The sequence below is a fragment of the Lactuca serriola genome, chromosome 8, assembly GCF_051521515.1.
Source record: "Lactuca serriola cultivar US96UC23 chromosome 8, Lser_US96UC23_V15, whole genome shotgun sequence".
NCBI classification, from domain to species: Eukaryota; Viridiplantae; Streptophyta; class Magnoliopsida; order Asterales; family Asteraceae; genus Lactuca; species Lactuca serriola.
The window spans coordinates 321,498,051-321,507,808 of NC_136415.1; positions in this window are offsets into that span (position 1 = coordinate 321,498,051).

Here is a 9,758-nt window from a genome sequence, read left to right on the forward strand (position 1 = left end):
ATTTGGTAACTTGCTAGCTTGATGGTAATCGATCACTTGGAGAAACATTAATAATCTTTGAAGATAGTAGAGGGGGAGCATGTTCAACAACGTTGATGTTGGTATACCCCAGTGACATGAACTCCAGAAGAATGTCAGTCGTCCTTGGGTGAGTCACATAAGTAGGTCTTTTCTTGCCATATATGTAGGACACAAACCGGTCAAACATGACTTGAGCGAAATCTAGATGTTTATTCTTGACCATAGTGTACAAGATCCTGAGTTCAAATAAATTTAATTGGTCAAGACTTCCAATTGTATACCCAGGCAGTTAAAGATGACACCAATGAGAAACTTCCATCCAAAAGGAAGACATTTTTTGTTAACAAAAGTAGAACTATCTCGAGTTCCTTGAAGGGAAATATCATACCCTAACCTGGCACGCATAGACTTGCACTTCTTTTAATATTGAGAAGCAAAAAGTAATTACATACCTCATATTCCAAATTATGCTTGCTAGGTAAGGGTATGATCTTTTCAGATGGAGAAGTAGAAAGTAATCACATACCTCATCTTCCAAATTGTGCTTGCCAGGTTGTCACACCCCCAAACCAAGGATGGCGGAAACGTCCGGGGGTGGAGGACTTCATGTACAGTATCACAACAACGTATATAATAGTGCTCAAAGTAATTACAACCATCATAATTATAATTGAAAAAGTTACACCAAAGTATATGTTTACATGTTTCAAAATCAATTACATTATGATGACAAAAGTAAATTGTTGACGGTTTAACGTCCCATCCTCAAGGCGCTGAAGTTTTTCCTGTTTCACTAAATTCCTGAGAATACAAGTAGTTTTGAAAAAATGTCAACAATTAATTTGGTGAATTCATAAGAGTTTTGTTTGAAGTAGAAACCGTTTTCCTTGTAAATCGATAGAGTTTGATTTCCAGAAAATCCAATATTTTCTTAGTTAAGTGTGAACAGAATATTCCTATATATGATGCGTTAATGAACCCTAGAATGACCCGTAGATTTCCCCTGTAATCGTCCAGCGTATATAAGTAATATAAGATTTAAGTTAGATAAAACGTTGAATATAGTGGGTCTGCCCTAGGTCCACAACCCAACGAGGAACAGGAGATGAGGCGGGCACCACCAATTCTAAGCCAATCAAGACTAAATTCTTATATGACTCAAGCATATACGCTCAGCGATTATAGTTGAAGTCTAATAATTCTAGATGAAATATAGTTTTAATATCATAACAACTATTTTATGTGAACCTGGTACTTTGGAATGTACCCCATTTATATGAAAACCCGACACTTTGGAATGTACCCCATTTATATGAAAACCCGGTACTTTGGAATGTACCCCCTTATTTGAAAACCTGGTACTTTGGAATGTACCCCATTTATATGAAAACCCGGTACTTTGGAATGTACCCCCTTATATGAAAACCCGGTACTTTGGAATGTACCCCATTTATATGAAAACCTGGTACTTTGGAATGTACCCCCTTATATGAAAACCCGGTACTTTGGAATGTACCCCCTTATATGAAAACCTGGTACTTTGGAATGTACCCCCTTATATGAAAACCCGGTACTTTGGAATGTACCACATTCGTGTGAAAACCTTTTATAATGTAAATGATCATAAACTATACCTATTATAGTTTATCAACATGTTTGAAATGTATATGCAACCTAACTATACTAATTATAGTTTAGTATGTTTATTTGTGGTGTACAAGAACCCTTTCTATGTAAGTCAAAAGTGTAGTACAATATAGTTATGTTTATCTTGCTTTGTTTTGTACTAATGGTTATGATGGAGGATTCTCATAAATTCAGTAAGTAATTCCTATTATATAACTATACCACTACAAGAAATACATGTAATATATGAAGTCATCAAAGATTTAACACTTTGCTCAACATGTTACAAAGTGTTTTGAAAGTTAGAAGCTGTTAACTAACTCTTAACCTTTCTGCACTGTTTTAGAAAAATCATAGAAAAATCATACGAAGTCGAAAACTAGATCCGTAAATTCTGAGAGTTCCTAAATTGTTTCTAGTTTACTCATAATTTTTATCATGATTTTTGGAAGCCTTTAACTTGTATTAAAATGCTCATATTCACAGACTGGTCAGGATTTGTGTTTGAAAAGACAGGATGTTTTGTAAAAATCACCATAAATTGTAGAAAAATCGTGTGGAGATGTACAAGTAGTTATTTTAAAGCTAAGAAGTGGAACTACTTGCACCTAAAACATTTTTGAAAACTAAAATGTTTAAGTTGTCCAAAACAGTCCGTGAATGGAGTGGAACTTTTCTGATGAAGGGTGTTAGAAAGGTTTAGTTATGTTCTTGGTGTTTTAACTTGTATTCCCCCCCCCCCCCCCCTAAAAACTTGATAAAACATGAAAATGCAGGGGTATGAACTCACTTTGAATGATTTCAGAAGATGGATGATGGAGAGAAGAAGTGTTCAACCCAAGAACACTTGAAGAATCACTTGACGGTTCGAATATCTAACAAGAATGTGATGGAGTTTGTGTAAGATATCCATGATTTGAGTAGAAAGAAGTGAAATGATCATAAGGAGAATGGATTTTTCTTACCAAATGTGGAGGAAAAACCCAAGATCAGCCCTTGAATCTCGAATTCTAGAGAGAGGAAGTGAGAGAGAAAAGAGTTTGATCTTTTTGGTGAAAAGAGAGAAAATGAGAGAAGTGAGGAGAGAGGAGACTTTTCTAGCCTTTGACCAATTGTGTGGTTGGAAAAAGGTGGGAAAAGTACAATGAAGTGACTAGGTAAGGGCTGATGGGGAATAGTGACATGGAGTGGGTATGGGAGGTTGCTTGTGTCATAAAATAAAGGAAAGTCAACACTCCACCTTTGTACTTCACCCACTCTTTTGGATAAGGTTTTATCCTTAAAAATGTGATAATTTAATAATTATGGGTCCTTATATGTTAAAATAAAGTTTTGGGTGAAAATCCCACATTAAAACAATTAAAAACAAAGCTAAAATGAAGTCGTAGTCGAAAACCGGGAGAAAAAGGCCATTCCAGCGAGACCTCTCGGTCCTAGGCCGAGGTTCGGTCCCTAATGCAGCTAGGCACGAAGCGAAGGCTCGGTAGTCTCAGAAGCGAAGGCTCGGTCTCAGAAGCGAAGGTGATCAGGCCCGAAATGTACCGAAGGTTCGAGTTCGGGTGATGTGCGAGGTTCGGTTCCAGGAGCCTTCGGGTTCGGTTCTTTGAGTGAGGTTTGGTTCAGCAGCCTTCGGCTCAGAAGGGTTCGGGTCCTAAGAGGACTTTCGGGTCCTAAGAGGACTTTCGGGTCCTAAGAGGGGTTTCGGCTCCTTAAGTCCGTTTTTTGCGTAGACTTCCGTTTTTGGGCTGTTTTCGCCAAATTCAAGGGTCGGGATGCCCCGAGTGACTATAGAAAGTTGAGAGAGATTTCGAGAGAGATTTAGGATAGATTTCACATACTTGGAGAGATTTGGGAGATATTTGACATTCTTGGAGAGATTTCACATACAAAGAGATATTTGGGAGAGATTTCACATTCTTGGAGAGATATGGGAGAGATTTGACATGCTTGGAGAGATTTCTCATATAAAGAGATATTTGGGAGAGATTTCACATTCATGGAGAGATTTGGGAGAGATTTCACATTCTTGGAGAGATTTCACATACAAAGAGAGATTTGGGAGAGATTTCACATTCTTGGAGAGATTTGGGAGAGATTTGACGTTCTTGGAGAGAGTTCACATACAAAGAGAGATTTGGGAAAGATTTCACATAGAGAGGGATAGAGTGAAAACGATTGAGAGAGGTTTCATTTGTGACCTTTTGAGTGTCCGGCTTTGCAATGCAAGGTCCGTAAACCCTGTTAAGCCTTGTTTAAAGATCTTACACACTCCCGATGAGTATGCAACATTGTTTTATCGGTTTGGCTTGTCACTTACCACAGTTTTAGGTTAAGGAGATCTAGATGTACGTACTTTTCGATTTATGATCTCTCATTAGAATAGCGAGTTGTTTAGTAATCACATAACGTAAGCCCTAGTACACAAGGGTTAGTTGAGTTGACCGGTTTGACTTGTTGACTTTATTTGACTTTGAATTGACCAGAATTTGACGATTGTCACACAGGTTAGGGTACACCTAATCGGATTTGATCAATACATCAATCATATGGTGTGCATGCAAACCCAAATAGCTTTGGATCTAGTTTGTCTAATGAACATGAAATTGATAATCCAAAGCCATAAACCCTAGATCTAATAAACTATAACTGAAATTAGGGTTTAGAGATTACCTTTGACTGTTATGTAGAATTAACAATCAATTCCTTGCTTTGAATGGCTTTAGAAAGCTTAGTGCCTCAATTGTTGCACCTCTAATGGAGTCACAAACACCACTAAGCAACTTGGATGAAGAGGGAGGAGAGAGGAGGCACCAAAAACGGCTAGAAACCCTAATCCAAGTGTTAGCGACGTTTTTGGTGCCCAAGGGTACTATTAGGGTTATCAAACAAGGAAACCCTAATTTGACTGCTTAAGCCCTAAGCAGGCCATGAACCCCTTCTGGAACATGCCTTGGACGATTTCTAATGGGCTTCCCCATAGAATTCGTCCAACCTATTATTCCAAGGTGATCCATAGCCCAATTACAATTATCTTATAATTACAATTCCAGTCCCCTAAGTTTAATTAATCTCTTTTAGCCACAAAAATTAATTCTTGACTAATATTAATTAAACAATATGATTTCTCCTTCGATATATTATTCTCATAATATATTAATAAATCATAATTAATCCCTTCTCTCCTTAATTCATCCTACATATTGCTATGGTGAAGGCAACCCAAAAGGACCATGCTCATAATCGGGTCAAGTACATACCAAAATAGTTATGGACTTAGACACTAATCTAACAGTTTCCCACTTGGATAAGTCTAATAACTATTTTGCACAAATTCAGAACCTGATCAGCAATCATAGCTTTCAAAAGCCGATGTCAAATCTAATATTATCAGATAGCGTGTCCTTTGGATAAGGGATCACGTATTCCTCCATTCTCAAGATATCGTATAGACACAAGACATGAATTTTTTTTATCATTCTCTCTATACTCTTTCTCGACTCCTGATTTATCACGACTGACAACAGACTACAATTGAACATATCAACTTAGTCCCGACTTGGCCAAGTGCTTAGGGTGTCATCACTAAATCATCGAGGGGCCCACGGATATCGCTTTTATCCCACTTTGGGTAAAAGGAATGGATAAACTTTGACTCAAATGCTCGCTTGCATTTACTGATCGAATCACACACAACAATAAGTTTTATAACACCAAGTTACTGGTGCGTTTACTTATCATCAATGTGCAACCGCCTAGCAAACAACAACTCACATGTCTTGGTTTCAAGAATATACAATATTATCGTCTCACAATCACTCGTGATAAAATCCATGAAGTGATTTAGGTGAGCATGGGTTTAATCTAATACTCTAATCTTATTAAAGCACTCATGAACTCTGCAGCAAACTTGTGCTATGTCTAAACAATTTAGACAATCTACAAATAGATTCATGAAAGTCTTCGTTCATACCTACTTACAACGTATGACCGACTGTGGAGGTTCGAATAACCCAGTGATTCTGGAAGTTAAAACATGAAAAGTGAAACACAACAATAATACTTAATCCTATATGGCCCCAAAACTTTTGAGCGTAAATAAAACACTTTTATTTAAACACCATATTGACTACTCCTTATTCATTGTTTAATGTTTCGGATAATCAACTTACTACTTGAATTACAACAATAGTTGTCCTATGCTCCAAGCCTGCACACTTTGTTTCCTATGGTCCATGATTTGTGAAATAGATCAATTGAAAACTTTTCCAATGATGCTCATTTCACAATTCCTAATCCTCATTGTTAGTGTAAGAATACAAGGTTCTTGCCACTACTAGAATATGTTAGATTCTAACATTTTATGCAACAATCCTTTCGTAAAGTCATAGCACAAAAGTCACCAAGACTTGGCCAATGAAAAATACAAGGTTCTTTATCAGAATTTGTTACAAAACAATTCTATAGATGTGATGTCTCTCACTCAAAGTGCATTCCTTTGAACATCCTTTTTGCATAAAATTTACTAATATAGACATAAATTCTTAATTTCCGACTCCCATTATGGAAACATTTCCATATTTTCCATACGACAACTCATTCTTAATAGAATCTTATCTATTCATAATAATGTCGATATGGCCCATCCAACACTATACTTCCAACTACTCACAAGCAACAAATCCTTGGCGAACCTTAGATCGTCCTTTGATAGTTGTTTAATTATTTTAGTCAAAACCGTTCTAGTTCTTTTTCCTTCTTAACGCACTAAGCATTTGGAAAATGTTAGAACGATCAAACATTATAGCATATGCAATCGATCCTATACCCGAAGCGTATGGGACACGATTCATAATGTCTTACATAAAGACATGATACTTTACCAGTCTTTTGCTATAATATTTCTAATTGCCATGTTCTCACAATCTTGATTATGAAAAGGGATGCCGTAATCATAACCAAATTTTGAGAATGCAATTTTCCTTTCCATATATAGAATTTCCTTATGTTGAACCATTCCAACACAACATTCATATACATTTGACTAAATTTGATTAAAATTCCATAATCTAAGCCTTTAGATTTGAAATGAAGTATAATATTTTCTCCCTTAATTATAGCAAAACAACTTTTCAACCCCTACAACTTTGCAAAGTGAATCTTTGTTTTCTATAATTAATATTGCTAACTTGCAATACATGAAATAATAATCATGCTCCCACTAACACGATGATTATTACCTGTCACACCCCAAAACCGGAACGGCGAAATCGTTCGAGGGTGGAGGATGTCATGTACAGTATTACAACAATGAATAGTAGTAAACAAGCAACAACATCATCCATTTCACTAATAATATAATTTAATACAAGTGTGTTATGTCAAGTTTATAGACACCAAAAATATGAATCAAAATAAAAGATGAGTCTTGAACAAGCTCCATCTTCTCAAAACCTAGCACCGGTACCTGTCTACTGGTGACTTGAGAATAAAAGATATTTTGGAAGAGTTGATCAGCTTTAAAGCTGGTAAGATCATAAGTATTTTTGTGTATGTGTTTGTATGAAAGTGTTTGTAAGTAAGTGGTGTATTAGTTTGTAAATGTTTGCAAGTGTTTGAACTCTCCTAGAAAACCCTATGTTTTCTACTAAAAGTAACCTTCTACCATGGCATCAAATGTTTGTAAGTATGTCTCTTGTAAGAGTATGTATTTTCCCAAAACTGACTATCATTAACCAAAATTATAGTTTTTACATTACTGTTCATTGTGTGAACACCACAAGGTGAATGCAATGGGGAAATAAAATAGTACTGTAGTGTTGTATTAAGTAACTACTGTTGTACTAACTACCTTAAACCTATTGTTATTTAAAGTACTATGTGATCGGCCTGTACCATACTACCGACTAGAAACACGACGATGTAAGACGTCGGAAAAAAATGACGTTTGGCACCCGTAGACTTGCAAGTCCCACTATAGCGAGCAGCAAGGTGTAGGATAGTTAATCCAGTATAGATCTATACACAAACTCAACGCTCTCCACTTAAGGAGATTCTGGATACAAAACGATCCATGACAGGAGATGTCATGCCCCGTTACGTGGCTCACATAACTGTTGTAATGTTCTTGTATATGTATTATATGTACTAGCTGTATTCTATGTTCTCCCTCTGTCTAGTATGTATGTATGTTCTCTCTGATTCTCATAATAGTATGTTCTCTCTGTATGTTATCGTTTGTTTCTCATTATAGTATTCTCCATATGTATGTATTGACTCATGTATGAACTGACTCATTATGTGTTTCCCTGTTCTAGTAATAGTATTGTAACCTCCTAAACTACACCTATTATAGTTTACTAGTAATGTTGTTTATATGTATGAGCATGTTTGTATACCTTTTCTACCCAAAGGTTTGGAACTGAAAGAAGTAACTTTTATATCTATATACATATACATTATATATAACTAGGATTCAAACGAACTTCGGACAAATAACTGATACCCTAAGTCCACAACCAAACAAGGAATAGGATGCAAGGCGAGCTATCAGTCCTAATTTCTTTCAATCCTACTTATATAACTATATCTATATAGATATATATTTGAAAAAGTATAAGTTTAAAAGAGTTTAATGAAAGAATTTAACATGTAAAAGAGTTTGCAAAACAGTTTGAAGTAGTTTGTTTGATAACACGGTTTGAAAAGTAAGAAATCCACTTGTTTGGTAGTTATTAATCACATGTGATTGATATAATAAATATAATAGTTCAAATTGTATCCCCCCCATAAAAGCATTTAAAATCATTTAAAAGGTTGATTAAGGGGGTATGAACTCACCTGTAGTGAGTAACTCGAATGAAAGATCGATATAGGCTTGTTGGGTGTCAATTGGAGTCTTGAGCACAAACGAATCCTGTTGAACATATAAATACACATATATGAATACATTCAATGTATATAACCACTAAAAGTGATAGAGACACGCCTTAGGGACATAAAAACACTTAGAATTAAGTGTTACCAACACCTATGGTTGTATATAAGGGGTATATGGCTATACAAGGGAGTGTATGGTCAAAATGCACAATATTTGTGTGTGTGTGGCCAGGGTGTGTGTGTAGCCGCACACTCACTATGAAGTGTGCCAAAACGTGTTTCCAAGCCTTAGGAATGTTCTAGGGAAGGTGTTTTGAACATTGGCTATCCGGAATGGAAGTTTGTTGCCATATTAGACCCTCAAAAGGGTGTGTGCGGCTACACTTGGTGTGTGCGGCTACACTTGGTGTGTGCGGCCGTACACACTTGAAGATCATATGAAATGGCGTTTTTCATGCATATATTCAAGGTCCTTTAGCTTATAACAAGCTATTGCAAGTGTATACCCGATTTAGAGGCTTAAAAGTGTAGTTAAAGCCCCCAACAAGTAGTGTGTGTTCTTGGTGTTCTTGGTGTTCTTGGTGATCTAACACCAAATAGGTGTTTCATGGATCAAATTAAGGGAAAAGGCTAGTTAATGTCATGTATTCGCTAATCAAAGGATGAATCACTCACTTGATTGAAGATTGAAGTGAAACTTTGGATGATACTTGAGAGAAAACGAGTTCTAGATTTGAAGAAGTGGAAAAAGTGTTCAAAATGACTAAGTGTTGAATATATAGGTGGGAGTGTACGGTTAGGATGGGTGTGTGGTCGCACACTCGGGTGTGCAGCCGCACACACCTTGTGTTGGTGTGTTTGGCTCAATTGCAAGGTGTTACACTCACAAAACTCATCCCACAACTCATACCTTGATTATATTAGGTTTTAACCACTCTAATTGACTCTAAATAGTGCTAGAAGTTAGCAAAAACGAGTCTGAACTTCATTGATTTGAATAAATGCATAAGATAAAAATTTCGGATTGTCACATTACCATACAAGCATAACACTTATGCTCCCATTAGCTTTGACATATATATAGAAAACATCTAAACTTTCAGAAAACAATACTTATTGAATTCATTAAGTTCATATTTCTAAATACTTGATGCTTTGATAAGCCTTTATCTAAGCTTCTTAAACTCATACACCTTTGTCTTAGATCTCTGAGGTAGTTTGGGCAGCTTCGTCTC